This window comes from Taudactylus pleione, unplaced genomic scaffold, assembly GCF_031769625.1.
Source record: "Taudactylus pleione unplaced genomic scaffold, aTauple2 ptg000026l, whole genome shotgun sequence".
NCBI lineage: Eukaryota > Metazoa > Chordata > Amphibia > Anura > Myobatrachidae > Taudactylus > Taudactylus pleione.
This window is the reverse complement of record NW_028284428.1, coordinates 12,689,928-12,707,834: the sequence shown is the minus strand read 5'-3', so window position 1 is coordinate 12,707,834 and position 17,907 is coordinate 12,689,928. Positions and strand designations below refer to the sequence as shown.

Here is a 17,907-nt window from a genome sequence, read left to right as displayed (position 1 = left end):
GCCTTGGGGTGTGTAACTGCATGTCGTGTAGCTTACATGTGCTTTGTCTGTGCTATTGGCGGTCACCTCTAGCCTTGGGGTGTGTAACTGCATGTCCATGTAGCTTACATGTCTTTTGTCTGTGCTATTGGCGGTCACCCGTAGCATTGGGGAGTGTAACTGCTTGTCCGTGTAGCTTACATGTGTTTTGTCTGTGCTATTGGCGGTCACCCGTAGCCTTGGGGTGTGTAACTGCATGTCCGTGTAGCTTACATGTGCTTTGTCTGTGCTTACATGTGCTTTGTCTGTGCTATTGGCGGTCACCCGTAGCCTTGGGGTGTGTAACTGCATGTCCGTGTAACTTACATGTGCTTTGTCAGTGCTATTGGCGGTCACCCGTAGCCTTGGGGTGTGTAACTGCATGTCCGTGTAGCTTACATGTACTTTGTCTGTGCTATTGGCGGTCACCCGTAGCCTTGGGGTGTGTAACTGCATGTCCGTGTAGCTTACATGTGCTTTGTCTGTGCTATTGGCGGTCACCCGTAGCCTTGGGGTGTGTAACTGCATGTCCGTGTAGCTTACATGTGCTTTGTCTGTGATATTGGCGGTCACCCGTAGCCTTGGGGTGTGTAACCAGGGCCGGATTAAGGGGGGGGAGCACAGGGCGGTCGTCCCTGGGCCCCCACACACAGAGGGCCCCCACACAGGGTCGGTGTGACCCTGCCGAGAACAGGTGCCGGGAGGAGGGCACTCTGCAGCTGCGGCATTCTACTGCAGGCAGCAGCACAGTCAGTGCTGCTGCATCAGCTTGGGGCAGGGTGGTAGTGTGGACGGCACATAAGTGCCGTCCGCACTACACAGCAGAAACACACAGCCGCCGGTGCCGGCAGCTGTGTGTTTGTTTTAGCAGCCGCTGAGAGTCAGTCAGACTCTCATCGGCTGCTGCTCCCACTGCCGGAGCCTCTGTCTTCCGGCTCCCGCAGTGGCTGATGGGAGAGACGCCATGTCGTCTCTCCCATCATGCAGAGGGGGCCGGCCCAGGAGGACGCCGGACGGAGGAGCAGACGACAAAGCGGGCATTACGGTAAGTGGAAGTTGTTGTTTTTTGTGTGTGTCTGGGGTGGGGGGGGTACAAGGGGCACTGCAGGGGGTAGTACAAGGGTCACTGCTGGGAGGGTACTACTAGGGGCACTGCTGGGGGGGTACTACAAGGGGCACTGCTGGGGGTGTACGACTACTAGGGGCACTACAGGGGTTACAGGGGCACGGCTGGGGGGTACTACTACTACTAGGGGCACTGCAGAGGGTTCTACAAAGGGCACTGCTGGGGGGATTACTGGGGGTACTACTAGGGGCACTGCTGGGGGTACTACTAGGGGCACTGCTAGGGGTACTACTAGGGGCACTGCTGGGGGGACTACTAGGGGCACTGCTGGGGGGACTACTGGGGGTACTGCACACTGGTGGGACCACTACTAGGGGACACAGCATAGAGGGATTACAACTAGGGGTACTCTTGGGGGGACTGCTACTGGGGGCACTGCTGGGACAGACTGCTACTGGGGGCACGGCTGGGCTGGGCTCAACTCTGTGTGGCTCGAAGGGGCCCCCCGCAACTTAGTTGCCCTTAATCCGGCCCTGTGTGTAACTGCATGTCCGTGTGCTTTGTCTGTGCTATTGGCGGTCACCCGTCTGTGACTTTACAAATGGCCAATACACTCCTTCCCTTGTGTACATTGGTGCACCTGAATGTGCAAGGACTGAGACGCCCACTGCCGATCTGTGCCTCCTTATATGCCACCATCGGTTGCACCATCAAAAATTGCACCAGCCCTATTGCAGGTGCAGTTTCTCCATCTGTCCATGGCCTCCTATGCTTGTGGATGTGTGTTTCTGTATGCAGCCATTTGCACTGACACACCTGCAACACTCCCATTATACTCCCACTGAACAAACCATTTTTGCATGCGCTAGTAGCCACCTCCCAGTCACCGCCCAGTAACGCCCATCACTTTTCCGCCATCTCTCTGATACCGTCTGTATAGACTGCAACATTGGGATTTCAGACATTTCCACGCATGCACAGCTGCAAATAGTCTCTCAACTGCGTGAACACCGATATTGTGTTTGGCTCTAAATCAGGCCCATTAAGGCTATGGATCCGCCCTCACTATAATCTGGCACTGCGGCCTCCAAGGAATGCCCATGCAATTTATGTATGCCCCTGCCACCTCTTAGCTCTGTGATTTTCACCCATGCACTGCGGAGGGTCTTGGTCATGTCTGCCACCTTGTTGTTACCGACTGCCAAGTACACCAGTTATTTATATATTTGTATGCACTAATGACATTCTTTTCTCTTTTCTCTATAAATTGCTGCTTTTTCTTTCCTAAGAGCCTATTCATCATCGGGGGCCATATGGCCCTGATGATGAAGTATTCATCTCGCTGCGGGGGATACTTAACACCGGAGCAATTCATAATCTGTCCCAGCGACTAGTAGTGCAGCTACAGTCATAGCTGTGTTACTTTCCTGTCCCTGTGGCCGACTTCTGCGCATGCATGACCTGAAGTCACGCATGCACAAAGCCGCAGGGCAGTCAATGAGGAGGAGGGATCCGCTCGGATCCCTCTTCGCATCCTCGGAACTCATTCCCATAGGAAGGAGCAAGGCTACGAGACCAAGTGCCATCTGAAGATGGCGTTTATTCTCGCATGCAAACCTCGAAAACTTTCAGTTTTCAGAGTTTGCTGAATATCAGGTGGTCCTATTCGGACCTCTGATGATGAATGGCCCAGTAACTTAAATACACGGAAACGTGCGTTTCTGCATGGTTAACGGGCCATTTAACATATAATGAATAGGCCCCATAGAGAGTTCAGTATCAGTTTTCATGATATTTTAGACCTTCTGACACACAAACAACTAAGGTGATATTCAAAGGCTACAGTATATTTAATACATCCCAGTTTGTGTGTTACTGTACATGGATCCGGCAACTTGTAACCAAAAAAAAAAAACAAGTTAACTAAAATGTGAGAAGAAAGTATGATTCATCTGCAATAGACAATATATAGGGCCTGATTCAAAGGTGGATGCGGCTGAGTCCACTCTTGCTTATGTTGCAGATGCTTGCTTCAGCCTTCCCCTGGTGCAGTAGTCTGCATCTGAAAGCAAGCACTGTAACGCCCACTTTCAGCGTATCTGCACACTGTAACACCCACTTTCAGCGTATCTGCACACTGTAACGCCCACTATCAGCGCCTCTGCACACTGCAACACAGCCGGTGATTCTTGATACGCCACCATCGGCACACCTTCGCGTACAGCCAAACTAGCTATTTTTCTTTCAGCTTAATGTTCAATTCTTATAGAAAGTACAACATATTTGTGGGTGCCACAAGTTCCCTTCTGATAATGTTTTCAACTCTATTATGAGAGAGTAATCTATATACTGTAGCAGCTATGCACAGGGGCATATTAAGAGAGGAGGGGGACTGTGTGCAGTCTCTGTCCAGGGTCCCCTCCTTTCTCTCCGGTAGGGCAATTGATTCTGGGCACCATTAAACTCTAGCAAGATGCGTGATTTCCTTACTGCGCATGTGCAAAACGCCGGGACAATGGCCTCCACGTCATTTTGCCCGTAATTTGTACAGCGCTGCTACTGACACAGGAGAGGTAAGTATTGAATAAATTGGAGCACCCATTATAGATACGGCCCTTGCTATGGACCAGGGTAAATGAACAATTAAGTGCCTTCATGAATTTGTTTTTTTAAGTGGATTATTGCATTGATTTTGCTGTGATACAACATTTTCATTCTGTCACATAAGAAATTTGTGTAGCTGCAACACATTATTCATAGCTATACGTTTAGCAAATGACAGTAAGCAGGTTTATGGCTAAAGTACTACAAAAATTTCTTAAACATGTTCTTTGGTGCACATACCGGAGCAGCAGAATTTATCCAGATGATAATTGTCTTTTTGTTGCTAGGTAATTTGTTGTAGAAGTAATATGCTTCTTCTAAGAATACCACTGTTGTAACTGCTGTCATAAGTGTTAATATAGCAAAAAGCAATATTCCGGTGATATCAAGCTCTAGAAGAACAAAGGACATAAAGAGATTGTCAGTGATGTGGTAATGTGATACAACATGTAAAATAACTGTACAGTGATAAGTTATTGTTTTAAGAGCCTTTTGGGCCTATTATTTATGTAAATTATAAGGGTCCCTGTTAATTAACATTCTAACTCACCGCGGAATCCGGAGCAATTCATCATTGCTCTGGTGCAGTGACAGCTGATGCAAAATCAGCTGTTCCCGCGATCGGCTTCACTGCTCCTTTGCAGAGCAGTGAATCTTTTCACTGCTCCTTTTGGAGCAGTGACGGGAGTGCGCATGTGTGACCTACAGATCACGCATACGCACAAGAGCACCGATGTCCGGCGGAAGGAGGCATACAGGAGCGGAAGGATTTGAATGGATCCCTCTTCGCAACTTGGACCTCCTTCCCATATGGTTGCGATCCACAAGCGGGAGCATTCACCATCTAAAGATGGCGAATGCTATCGCACTCAAGCTCCAAAAATATTGTATTTTCTGAACTTTATGAATTCTGACCCCATACCGGTGTATGGGGACAGTGGGCCATCCCGCAAAATGGAATAAATTTATTTTTGTCCTCAAAATTCTGCATACAATACCCCATAATGACAACGTGTAAAAAGTTTTTTTGAGGTTTTTCAAATGTAATTAAAAAAATCAACTAAGAAATCATATGTACATAAGTATTCACAGCCTTTGCCATGAAGCTCAAAATTGAGTCAGGTGCATCCTGTTTCCACTGATCATCCTTGAGATGTTCCTACAGTTAATTTGAGTCCACTTGTGGTAAATTCAGTTGATTGGACATGATTTTGAAAGGCATACACCTGTCTATATAAGGTCCCACACTTGACAGTGCATGTCAGAGCACAAACCAAGCATGAAGTCCAAGGAATTGTCTGTAGACCTCCGAGATAGGATTGTCTTGAGGCACAAATCTGGGGAAGGGTACAGAAAAATATCTGCTGCTTTGAAGGTCCCAATGAGCACAGTGGCCTCCATCATCCGTAAATGGAAGAAGTTCGGAACCACCAGGACTCCTCCTAGAGTTGGGCGGGCGTCTAAACTGAACGATCAGCGGAGAGAGGCCCTAGTCAGGGAGGTGACCAAGAACCCGATGGTCACTCTGGCAGAGCTACAGCATTCCTCTGTGGAGAGAGGAGAACCTTCCAGAAGGAGAACCATCTCTGCAGCAATCCACCAATCAGGCCTTTATGGTAGAGTGGCCAGACGGAAGCCACTCCTTAGTAAAAAGCACATTGCAGCCCGACTGGAGTTTGCAAAAATGCACCTGAAGGACTCTCAGACCAAGAGAAATAAAATTCTCTGGCCTGATGAGATAAAGATTGAACTCTTTGGCGTGAATGCCAGGCGTTATGTTGGAGGAAACCAAGCACCGCTCATCACCAGGCCAATACCATCCCTACAGTGAAGCATGGTGGTGGCAGCATCATGCTGTGGAGATGTTTTTCAGCGGCAGGAACTGAGAGACTAGTCAGGATAGAGGGAAAGATGAATGCAACAATCTACAGAGACATCCTGGATGAAAACCTGCTCCAGAGCGCTCTTGACCTCAGACTGGGGCGACGGTTCATCTTTCAGCAGGACAACCACCCTAAGAACACAGCCAAGATTTCAAATGAGTGGTTTCAGGACAACTCTGTGAATGTCCTTGAGTGGCCCAGCCAGAGCCCAGACTTGAATCCGATTGAACATCTCTGGAGAGATCTGAAAATGGCTGTGCACCGACGCTGCCCATTCAACCTGATGGAGCTTGAGAGGTGCTGCAAAGAGGAATGGGTGAAACTGCCCAAAGGTAGGTGTGCCAAGCTTGTGGCATCATATTCAAAAAGACTTGAGGCTGTAATTGCTGCCAAAGATGCATCAACAAAGTATTGAGCAAAGGCTGTGAATACTTACGTACATGTGATTTCTTAGTTTGTCTTTTTTATTACATTTGCAAAAATCACAAGAAAACTTTTTATACGTTGTCATTATGGGGTATTGTGTGTAGAATTTTGAGGACAAAAATGTATTTATTTATTTTTGGATTAAGGGCCTGATTCAGAGCCGGACGCAATTAGCGCTCGCTCGTCCAGAAAATAGGGGTGACTATTCAAATCAACCGTTCTCTCTTTGCGGTTTGTTCACGCCTCTAGGTCTGAACGAGCGAACAAAGCTTGCGGTCGTTTTTTGAAAAAATACGCCCCCTGGCTGCTCGCATCCTACGTCATGTCCGCTATTTATTAGATTAATCGAGTACATCGACCAGGGTAAGAACTGCTCGCTATTCTTGGGGTTGGTTTTTGCTACCACAATTTTGCAAGCAGTTCTGGCTATAAAATAACCCAGTGACGTGGTCAATGACGCTGCTGTTTTAATTATGCACACCCATAAAACGTCCGTTTTGACCTTCAAGCACGCCTGCGTTTGGATCTCCACTCCCCGCTTTCAAGCACCTTCCCCCGTTACCACCCACATACGCCTACTCCTGTCACTCAAATTATCAGGCATTCGCTATTTTGCGAGCACATGAATTTCGACCGCACTGACTGGTTCACGCATGCGTATAACGATCCGTACGCATGCGCAGTTGGGCAAACATTGCTCGGAGCGAATGAGCGGCCGCTTACGAGCGGCTCTGAATCAGGCCCTAAGGCTGTAACATAACAAAATGTGGAAAAAGTGAAGCGCTGTGAATACTTTCCGGATGCACTATATATATACACACATATATATATATATATATATATATATATATATATATATAAATTGTAATAATACAACTGTTTAATTGCATAGCGGTCCAAAGATATAATTTGAAGAATAATTACAAAATTGAGGTTTTAATCTCTGGTGCTCTTCAGCATATAATTATTTTAATTTGCATGACTGGCCTGCTCTGTACTGCTAATATCAGGGGTTAGGCTAATATCAGGCCTACCATAGAACAAGATTTCCACCAAAGGAAGCTACCAGAGTAACGTTTTGAAAATTCCATTAGATTGGTTACATATTCCTTGACCCACCCACTGACAAATAGTCAATAGGCTGCGAAAATAGCAAAAAACCCGCACCTGCGAGGTTTTTACTGCAGGTGCGGGTTGTTTGCTATTCTATTAGGTGTTTGGTTTTTTTTAAACACACACCGGGAGGTTTTCTTTCACGCACCTTCTGAGCAAGCGTGATTTTTCATCAAATCGTTGATTTTAGGTAAAGTCACATGGACTTGTTTTGACACCCCCGCAGCACCCCCTTGAGGACTAATTAAGCAATTGGAAGTATCCAATTAGCTTAATTAGTCCTTAATTGCTTACCTTCTGCAGAGCTGTCTTCTTCATCCTGCATCGGAAGCCGCCTCTTCTGCAGCAGCGGTGAGTATGTCAGTGTGTGTGGTGTATGTAAGTGTGTATGAGTGTGTGTGTGTCCCACTGTCAGTGTGGCTCCGTAGTGTCTGTGTGGCCTCCCCGGAATGGGCGCTGGGAGAACTACAGCTCCCAACAGCCCTTGCCCCTCCCACCAGCCCCTGGAGCCTCCCAGGAGCCCTTGGGACTCCCAGCAGCTCCCTCTCCAGTAAGAAGAGAAAGGGGAAGCCACCGGGAGCCGCAGAAACCACTGGAGACCCCTGGCCAGGTGAGTGAAGGTTTTTTTTATTTTTAAAGTACGCGGCGCGGGGTTTTCAGAACTGAAAACCCAGCGTCCAGTATTTTTGGAATTGAATACCGCGGTTATCGGGAGCGCGCATACCTGCAGTATTTCTAAATTGGGTGCAAGGGGCGCAAGGTTTTTACCTCGCTAAACCTCGCTCCCAGTTGTATATGCCCCAAAGTCTCTGAAAAGTCCAGAAAAATAATAAGCAGTTGTGTCAGTGATCTAACCAAGAAGTTATATTATCACCACTATCTGATTAAATGCATCAGATCACACAGCTACTGTATGACATTGATCCTTGCATTTTCAACTATATAAACCCTGAGCTTGGACCAGTGTAGTCATGTCAGCTCTCACTATGATCTCCTCTTGGAGTTTGTTGTAAGCGTTCTCCCACTATGTCAGTGTAGGCCTTTTGGGTATCTCACAGTAAGAAATATGCAATGATGTCTAGTCCCTGGCCAGGAGGCTGCCACATCAGCTTTACACTCAGATACTAGGAGACATGCCTACACATCATCTTAGGGAATCATCTTATGAAGGCTGTGACTTGTACATTGTCCACACACCCACCACAGCAGTAACTTTTCCAGTCTTATCACAAACTGCTTCATTAGATCTCTGTCATCTTGTTGTGTATCAGTGCCTGCTTCAGTCTGTACTACTGTACAGTGCTTTGGACAGACTGTGAAGAGACTCTTGTTGCACAGGGATAGCATGCAGTAATCCGTTTATCATGTCCATAGTCCAGGGGCGTCATAAGAGAGGAGGGGGCCCATGTGTACTCCCCGTGCGGGGCCCCCTCCTCTCTCCCCGGTGGCTGGCAGCCGACTGACGCGGCTGGCCAGCCACCGGAGCATTAGTAGACTCCAGGCACCAGAGTGTGCCCGGAGTCTACTGCGCATGCGCAGAACGCCGGAAAATGGCGGTCATTTGCCGGCATTCTGTGCATGCACTGTAGACTCCGGGCACACTCTAGTGCCCGGAGTCTACTGCGCATGCGCAGAACACCAGGAAAAATGGCCGCCGCGGCCATTTTTCCGGTGTTCTGAGCAGTACTGACACCCAACGTGGGACCACGGACAGGTAAGTTTAAAAAAATATGGGTGCAGTGTGTGCGGTGCAGGGCCCTGCACACACTTCACCCATTATAGATACGCCACTGCCATAGTCTTAGTTGCACGAACACAGTTGATCCCACTTTAGACACCTCTTTTGTCAGGATAAAAACACAATCACATTCTTTATTTATTGTGTCCCACATAACATCCAGGGAGAGAAGTATCAAGCCTTGGAGAGAGGTAAAGTGGAGAATTTGTCCACAGAAGCCAATTGTAATTTCATTAGAGATGTGCGCCGACCCCCGTGTTTTGGTTTTGGATCTGGATCTCCCCTGGTTTTGGATCTGGATTGGTTTTGCCAAAACCTCACCTCTGTATTTTGTTTTTAGGTTTTGTTTTTGGATCTGGATTTTTTCTTAAAAAATCATAAATATAGCTAAAATCACATAAAATGGGCCTTTTTTTGTTCCTACAGTATTATTAACCTCAATAACATTTATTTCCACTCGTTTCCAGTCAATTTTGACCACCTCATAGCTCGCAATATTGATTTTTTCATCTAGTGAAGGGCTCAAAACTGAGTGATAAATAGAGTTGAGGACTGTGCGAAGATGATGGTTGGGGTACCCATTGAGCACTGAAGAATTGATAGTTGATAATTGATACAATCACAGGCTGAAGTAAGAATTGATAGTTGATAGTTGGCGCAGCCACTGGCTGAAGTAAGAATAGTTGATACTTGATAATTGGTGCAGCCACTGGCTGAAGACTTGATAATTGGTGCAGCAACTGTCTGAAGTAAGACGAGTTGATACTTGATAAATTGGTGCAGCCCCTGGCTGGCTGAAGAATTGATAGTTGGAGCAGCCATTGGCTGAAGTAAGAATAGTTGATACTTGATAAGTGGTGCAGCCACTGGCTGAAGAATTGATGTTGGAGCAGCCACTGGCTGAAGAATTGATAATTGGTGCAGCCCCTGGCTGAAGAATTGATAATTGGAGCAGCCACTGGCTGAAGAATTGATAGTTGATAGTTAATTGTTGATGCAGCCTCCGGGCTGAGTAGTAGTGGAATACAGAGCTATGATTAGGAAGGAACAGTCCTGCAACAGCCTTGAGGCCTGGAACTCTTAGCAAGTTGCGGCCATTTCAGCCTTCAGGGCTAGTGAGGAGTGACGACAGGTGGCCTTTGGGCCGTGAAGCAGGATGCGGCCTTTGAGCTGTGTAGCAGCCTTAAGGGCTGAGAACCTTTGGCTGAATGTCACTGTTGTGCAATTGGTTCAGAATTTTCTTTAAAAAAAAAATGAAAGTGGCATGCAGGAGATGCTGTCTGTGGCCATTCCAGTTTCTGGACATTCATAAACCACAACATTAAAAATGTCAGGCAGCAATGCCCCAACCAGCACATAATGGAAAGGAGAAAGGTGCAAGATGGAATTGTCCTTGGGCCCTCCAACCCACCCTCATGTTGTATATATGAAACAGGACATTCACAGTTTAACAAACCAATCACTTCAGCAACACAGACTGCCACTTGTGGCTGAATTCATTGGTTTGTTTGGACCCCCCACAAAACAAACTGCCAATGCGCAGTGGACATTGGTGGCACTGATCCCATACACAAACTGGCTTTACAATACATTAGATGTCATCATCATCATCGTCATCCCCATCAGTGTGTGCATCCACTTCTTCGTCTCACAATATGAATTTGTCCCCACTGGAATCCACCATTACAGACACTTCTGTATTTTTTGTACTTAAGTGCTGGTAAAGGTCTTCCTCGTGGAATTTGTAATTCATTTTAATGAACATCATCTTTTCACATTTTGGGGAAGTAACCTCCTACGACGATCACTGACAAGGTTCCCGGCTGCACTGAAAACTCTTTCAGAGTACACACTGGAGGGTGGGCAACTTAAGTACAGCAAAGCCAGTTTGTGTAAGGGACCCCAAATTGCCTCTTTTTCCTGCCAGTAGCGAAAGGGACTGAGTGACATGCCTATTTGGACGCTATCCCTAAAATAGTCATCAACCATTCTCTGAATGGTGACCATCTCAGACAAAGTCATGGTAGACATGTCACTCATTGTAGGCAGTTCTTTCAGACCCAACCAGATGTCATTAGATTTTGCTGACTGATCTGCATCACCACCAGCAGTGTGTCTCTTAGGAAAATGTAGTTTTTCCTGGCAGCTGTAGAAACTGAAGGAGGAGATGCTGCCGTGTCACATTCCGCTTGAGCTGACAATTTTTTCAACACCAGCTCTTTGCATCTTTTCAGATTTATGTCTGTTGGAAAGAAGGACACAAGGTATGACTTAAACCTAGGATCAAGTATGGTCGCCAAATTATAGTGATCTGATTTCAAGAGATTGACGACCCTTGGATCCTGGTGAAGCAAATGAAGGGCTTGATCTACAAGTCCCACATACATAGTGGAATCACTCTGTTTCAGCTCCTCCTTCAGTTTCTCCAGCTGCATTTGCAAAAGTCTGATTAGGGGAGTGACCTGACTCTAGCTGGCAGTGTCTGAACTAACTACATGTGTGGCAAGTTCAAAGGGTTTGAGAACCTTGCACAACACAAATATTATTCTCCACTGCGCTTGACTAAGGTGCATTCCCACTCCTTTCCCTATGTCATAGGCCGTAGTGTAACCTTGGATGGCCTTTTTCTGCTCCTCCATTTGCTGAAGCATATAGAGGGTAGAATTCCACGTAGTTACTACCTCTTGCTTCAGCTGATGGCAGGGCAAATTCAACAGATCTTGCTGGTGCTGCAATCTTCGACACGCAGTTGCTGAATGTCAAAAATGTCCAGAAATCTTTCAGGCCACAGAGACCATCTCATGCATGCCCCTGTCATTTTTAAATAAAATGTTGCACCACCAAATTCATTGTGTGAGCAAAACATGGGATGTTTTCGAATTCGCCCACATGTAATGCTTGCACAATATTGCTGGCATTGTCAGAAATCACAAATCCCGAGGGGAGTCCAAGTGGGGTAAGCCATTTTGCAATGAATTCCCTGAGTTTCTCTAAGATGTTCTCAGCAGTATGCCTCTTACTGAAATTGGTGATACACAGAGTAGCCTGCCTCTAAATGATCTGGCATTTGTTAGCTGCTGCTGCTGTTTGCACTATTGGAGGCAATACGCCTACCCAGTGGGCTGTCACAGTCATGTAATCTTTAGTTTGCCCTGTCCCACTTCTCCACATATCTGTGGTTAAGTGGACAGTGGGCACAACGGCATTTCGGAGGATATTAATAAGGTTTTTTTAATGTCCTTATACAGATTGGGAAATGCTATTCTAGATAAGTGGAATCTAGAAGGGACATGGTAGAGGGAACACATGACCTCATTAACTGAGTAAAACCCACTGCAATAATGGGGGATACTGGATGCACATCTAATACCAGCACAGATGTTATGGCGTCAGTAATTCGCTGTGCAACTGGGTGTTTGCTGTCATACTTTTTCGCCAAATCAAAGGATTGTGTGACAGTCAATTGTTTGGTTGAACTTCTTGAATTACTAAAAGTAGTCTTCTTCCTGGTCCCCTTCTGGGATGAAGATCCACTCATAGCAACAGCAGCAGGCGTAACACTAAAGGATCCTTCTGAGGAACAACGGATAGGAGAGGAGTCTGTCCCTATGATATAGGATGCAGGACTACTTCCGATCACGAATGAGGATGTTGATGATGATGCAGGTGTTGGTGGTGGATATTGCAGGTGCTTGGATCCAGATAGAAGGGAGCAGCTTGGTGAAACTGGATTGATTGTTGTTGTTTTGTTGTCCCCAAAGTTTCAATGCCCTTTCCAATTTGATGAATGCGCTGCAAGTGATGTAACAGGGAGAAGGTTCCAAGATGGTTAAGGTCCTTACCTCTACTCACTGTTACATGGCAACGGTGACAAATGGCTTGGCAAAGGTTGTCCGGATTTGGGTGGAAATTATTCCACACATGAGATGTGGATTTTTTGGTCCCTTGTCCAGGCATGCCAACATTGGGATTTTTACCACCATGGGCAACTGTTGCCTGTTTGTGATTTACAGTTTTTACACAAACCTCCTCTGCATCAACATCTTCATCAACATCCTCATCATCATCATGATGGGAATCGCAGGATAAACTTTAGTTACCCTGCGGCTCTCCATTGAGTTCAATGGAGGGAGCCTTTCATTGGCTGAGAGGCGGGCCTGACCTCTCTCAGCCAATGAATGCTCAGACACGGACCTTCAAAGGAGGAAGCCGCGTCTGAGCGCTACATATTAGAAGTAATAATCATCCTGGTTAGGATGTTTATTGCTTAGTGCGAAGGTTGCGTTTATAGTTCTGTTATTTTAACAACACCTTGGATGCCTACTGGACAAGGGGACCACTCGAGGTAATATAGGTGAGTATGTGTGATTGTGTATGTATGTATGTATGTATGTATGTATGTATGTATGTATTAAACTTATACTGTGTAAGGTGTGTGTGTGTGTTTATTTCAACATTTCTTTACAGGTGAACTACAGGTCCCAGTATGCCCTTAATGCCCCACATGCTGGTACTTGTGGTTCTCCAAGTACCAGCATGCAGGGGAGGCTTGCTGGGACCTGCAATTCTACTGTAAAGACAATGTTTTTTTTCTTCTATTTTTACACTACACTAAAACAATCAACCCACCACCCACTGCCCAGGGGTGGCGGGGATAGCCCCTGGCTATCAGCCTAGGCTAGGGGTGCCCTGGAGAGGGAGACCCCTTTCCTGGAGGGGTCTCCAACTCCCTAGGGATCCCTGGCCTGGGTTGTTTAGCAATCAGGGCTGATACTGCGGCTGGGGGGCCCAGTGATAGGGCTCCCCTGTCTGTGGCATCAGTCCCCCATTAGAAAGGGTCCAGGGCTGGTTCTGTGAATTACAGGGAGACCCTACACAAATTTTTCCCTGTAATTCCAGAACCAGCACTGATTCCCATAGCCCAGTGATGGTTGAACTAAGTAGAGGGAGACCCTACGCAATTTTTTCCCTGTACTTAGTCAACCAGAACTGGGTATAAACAGTCTGGGACTGGTTCTGTTTTGGGGGGGTACCTCACGTCATTTTTGTTTTACTTTTAACTGTTAATTTACTTTTTACAGTCATATACATGCAGGCATCTCACTGATGTCTGCATGTATCTGTGTGAGAACGGACTACTCATGCTGAAAGTGAAAGCATGAAGCAGTTCTATGCTGTCGGGGATTTGCAGTTTGGTTTGAAGTGTGATTTGCCATTTGATTTGTACATGAACATGCCTAATCGAACAGCTCCCTCCGTCGTGCGCAGTGGGGAACATCGACCCACTTGCGAGCGTACTGCCGCTCGTGAGTGGGTCTGAATGACCCCCATATTTCTAACATTGAGCATAATAAATCTCAGATGATACCTTCATTCAACTTTTAGTATCACAGTGCCCTCTATTGGATATAAACTGCAATTCTGTTTTATGGATTGTGTATCTAAAGGTAACTCAAGCTAATTTATAGTAAATCAGACATAGCGTCCTCTGTAGGGGTAAAGCATTTATAACAACAGAATTTTGCCACATGGGAACATGGCTATAGCAAGGTTTCGGGCAGCTATGTGCCCTTTCTCTATATACTGTATATACAGTACTGTGTAAAAGTTTTAGGCAGGTGTGGAATGACATGTGACATGAAACTGTCTTCCACAATCTCACCTTTGTAGCAGTTGGCTGTTCCTCACCCAGTTTTAAGCCTCCTACACAGCTGTTTCTGCTTCAGTTAATTACTGATTTTCAACCTACTGTGACGGTTTCCTAGGCCATACTGTGTAAACCCCCTAAAACTCAAGCTAGCGAGGTCTCCTACCAATAACAGCCACCCGTTGTTCCCTTAGAACTGATAATGTTCACCGGTACTTAGGTGGCCGCCTGGACTTAAACTCGGAATAGTAGTGGTTTACACAGATTACCTAGGAAGACCAGAGTTTCATGTGATAGAGTACGTGCTTGATCGGAAAGACTAATACAGCCAGAGATTTTAATGCAACTGGTAAGTTGATGGTGTAGCAAAAAGAGCCAGTGGTGCGGCTTTGAGGGCTTAAGGTGTGGCTTCGAGATCCGGTGAGGCTTGTGAGCCGGTGGTGCAGCTTGAGAACCGGTGATGCGGCTTGAGAACCAGTTGTACGGCTTGAGAGCTGGTGATGCGGCTTGAAGAGCAGGTGGTGCGGCTATGAGGTCTGGTAGTGCGGCTTGAGAGCCAGTGGTGTAGCTTGAGAGATGGTGATGCGGCCTTGTGAGCAGGTGATGTGACTTTGAGAGCTGGTGCAGCTTGCGAGCCGGTGGTGTGGCTTGTGAGCAGGTGATGCGGCTCTGAGAGCTGGTGTGGCTTTCAGAGCCGGTGGTGCGGCTTGAGATCTGGTAGTGCAGCTTGAGAGCTTGTGATGTGGCTTGAGAGCTTGAGAGCCGGTGGTGCGGCTTCAGAGCTGGTTATGCGGCTTTGAGAGCAGGCGGTGAGGCTTTGAGAGCCAATGCGGCTTGAGAGCCGGTGGTGCGGCTTGAGAGCCGGTGATGCAGCTTTGTGAGCAGGTGGTGAGGCTTTGAGAGCCGATGTGGCTTGAGAGCTGGTGGTGCAGCTTGAGAGCCGAAGATGCGGCTTGAGAGCCAATGGTGTGGCTTGAGAGCTAGTGGTGACTTGAGAGCCAGTAGAGCGGCTTGAGACAGCGTGGAAACCTGAGTTGCGCCTTGGAAACTGAAGGAGCAGCGTGGAAGCTGGTAAGTGAGGGTCGATTTGGAATAAGAAACAACAACAAACACTGACCATGCAGCAGTGCAGAGGGATCCAAAAGGCAATGCTATAGTCAGTGAGGCAGCAAAAGGCCAGCGTGAACACATAAGAAAAGGATCCAATCACGCAGTGTTGTGATTCACATGTGACATCCTGCGGCATCCGGATCGCCTAGTAACCTATGGAAAGACTCCAAGCGAAATACTGGCAGATGAAGGTATATTGCTGGAGGGAAACAAGTCGTGACCGCGACTTGCAACACCTACATATGAAAATGATGATCATTATCATCTGTTTGGTTTGATTAGTTAATCATACACCTGACTATGGGCCTCATTCAGAGGCGGTCGTAGGATGCAAGCGGTCGCTCAGAAACAGGGCGGCCACTTGCATCCTGAACGGCCGCCTCCATGTCGGTCGTTAGGCTGTGGGTTAACACCCACAGCTCTAATGACCGCTAAGGGAGATGGTCGCGATGGTTAAGCCCATCGCGACCATCGGGGCTTACGACGAGACCCTAGGGTAGGGTCTCGTCAACCTTAAGCCCCAGGGAGCTTCCTGCTCTGTTTGAGCAGGAAGCTCCCCACTGACATCACTGATGATGTCAGTGGGGACGCCCACAAAACGGCAAGCGTTCCGAAAGGAACGCCTCTGTTTGGCCGGGCATGCCCCCGGCCCGCCCAGCAAACGGAGCGAGCTGTCAATCAACATCGACAGCTCGCTCCGTCTGCTTCGAGCCCGCTAACAACGGGTGATACGTCGTTAGCGGGGGCTCGCGCATGCGCACGACGGAGCAGTCTCCGTCGTGCGGATGCCCTGTGGACCAACATCGAGTCGGTTGCGAGCACTCAGCGCTCGCGACCGACTCTGAATAAGGTCCTATATCCCTACAAAATCCCTGACTTTGTGCAAGTTTACCTAAAAGAATTGATGCTGATTTGAAGGCAAAGGGTGCTCACACCAAATATTGATTTGATTTAGATTTCTCTTCTGTCCATTCACTTTGCATTTTGTTAATTAAAAAAATAAACTATTAACACTTCTATTTTTTTAAAGCATTCTTACAGTACTTTGCAGCATTTTTCCACACCTGCATTTTGCACAGTACTGTATATATTAAGTTGAGAATGTTACCATAAGACCATGGGTCTCTTATTAGTCTTAATTCTCCTAGATCAGTAGTGAACAGTCTTAAGGCCCACATACATCTACGACAGATTGGGACATTTCCCCGTTTTGCTGACTACTGGCTCAGGGGATTAGAGTTGTTGGATTTTGCTGACTTGCCAACCCAGACCAAAAAATGGTCGGGTTTGGCGAGTCGGGATTTTTAACATACATTTTTTCCCCGATCTGATCTGTGGATCACCAATCATCGATGGACGCCAATCCACAGAACGGATCGACAGAATGGAGAAATGCCCCAATCTGTCATTGATGTTTCTCCAAACGCCCACTGGGCCTGTTTCAGGGATGGACAGAATTGCAGAGCAGCACCCACGTCCTCGTCCCTCCCAGGCCTCGTCCCTCCTTAGGGCGTCTGCAAGCGAGATCGCATGACCTGTTTTGCACATGTGCAGATTAGGTCCTGTGCATGCGCAGACCCTAAACCATCGGAGATGTACGCTAAACACCTGGCCATGTTATTCGTCTGAACATGGCCACCGGGGTCAGTGCATCTGCGTCTTCGAAGACCCCCACATCTGACTAGCCAACCCTGTTACTTCCAAGAAACGCCTAGCAAACATGCATGGATCTGCTAATGTTAATGTCAAGGGGTGGGTAGATAGGTGGGGTGGCAGAGCAGTCCAACATTCAAATAGGGGAGCCACACCAACTGCCATTTTAAACACTGCCAAACATAGCTGGCTGGGACCCACTGACAGTTGGTGTGACTCCCCTATTTGAATTTTGGACTGCGCTGCAGCCCCACACCTGGAGCCGCCACTGCTAATGTCCCATCCTGTCTGTCTTTTTCTGTGGTAATCATTGGGACACATGCGTAGTGCAACTCAGACGCATGTGCCAGAGGTCGCCACTACGCGCTCTTCTGAATCAGGCCCTTAATGTCTGTATTACACTTAAGAATTGTCTGTTTTTGATACTTTTTCAGGGCTTAATAAATAGACCCCCAAGAGATCAGTTCGTATTACTTAGATTTCTAAAAATGTTTTATGGTTTATCTCTGATTTTTCCTTATATACTACAAAACTATTACCGTTTCATTACCTTCATAAAATGTACTGTAAGCTCCATTAACATTTATTTATGTGATTAATGAGGATTTTAATTTTGTGACAAGACTTCAGTGAGGCTAAAGTTGAAGTT

General features: G+C 47.0%; 1 pseudogene across 1 annotated transcript in view; it reads right to left on the bottom strand.

The window, feature by feature from the left end:
* Positions 1–17,907, bottom strand: part of LOC148539222 (organic solute transporter subunit alpha-like) — an 85,559-nt pseudogene that overhangs the window by 48,611 nt on the left and 19,041 nt on the right. The window contains exon 5 of the transcript XR_015870502.1: positions 3,929–4,080. The product of XR_015870502.1 is annotated as an organic solute transporter subunit alpha-like (transcript). The remainder of the gene's footprint in view (positions 1–3,928; positions 4,081–17,907) is intronic.